Below are 1045 nucleotides of genomic sequence, written 5' to 3'. Positions count from 1 at the left end.
AACCGATTTTGATAAAACATGTCTAAGAACCATTGCTAGCAAACCTGCTTTCAAATAATAAAAAACCGCATTCAAATTGGCTCACCTGTTAAAGAGCTACGGTGCCACAGATAGACACACATACATAGCGTTCAAACTTGTAAAACCCGTCTTTTTGCGTGGGGGACTAATTAAAAATAGCTATAGAAAGTATTTTAACGCCAGTTACGTCTCTTGGATGATTGAATAAACCTGTACTTGAAAACTCTGCCTTTTACGAAATAAATAAAAATCCGACTAGAGATGAGAAGAAAGTGATAAAAAACTCTTTCAAATAAATAACAATTCTCTCAATACAACTTTAATAGCCATCTATTACTCACTCATTATAACTCCATAGTTATCACACGTAAAATATACCTAAACAAAACCTACCCTAAACAATATATAGAATAATAATATAGAATATATAGAATAATTTCACTTTGATTTTTAAAAACCTCCCCTTTTGCATATTGGTGAAAACAAAAAGAATTTACCGCGTAGCATGCGTAAATCATTAACGGAGCAGCTAAATGAAGACGATTTCTTTAATTTCACCATAATTAACACAAACCACGGACCGATCAATGAAAAAGCAATTTGTGAGCAATTAGGAAAAAGCTGAGAATGCGCCCGAGCATCATTCCCGAATGAATTATTTATGCCGATTTCAGAATACGCCTTTTAAGAATGCAATTACATTAACGCAATGGGTTTAGCGAAGGCCGGTCCTGGAGATTTTTAAATTAATAAGGATGTCGTCTGTACGGTCAAGGACTTCATTTCATGAGCCACCAATGGAACCATTTCACAGTAAACGTCATAGTGACATCGCATTAATTAACAAGGAAAATCGTAAATGACTTCCCTTTGAAAAGGTTCAATGGTGGCTCATGTAAAGTCCTTGACCGTACCTCAAAGGGAAAATCGGAATCCTTGTACGATCGCTTACTGTCCATCTGCTTATCTATCAATAGCCATTTTCTCCTGAGATTGATAGAAAATACACAGGTTTATTAATTGA

The sequence above is a fragment of the Choristoneura fumiferana genome, chromosome 3, assembly GCF_025370935.1.
Source record: "Choristoneura fumiferana chromosome 3, NRCan_CFum_1, whole genome shotgun sequence".
NCBI classification, from domain to species: domain Eukaryota; kingdom Metazoa; phylum Arthropoda; class Insecta; order Lepidoptera; family Tortricidae; genus Choristoneura; species Choristoneura fumiferana.
Note: the sequence above shows the minus strand (reverse complement) of the source record.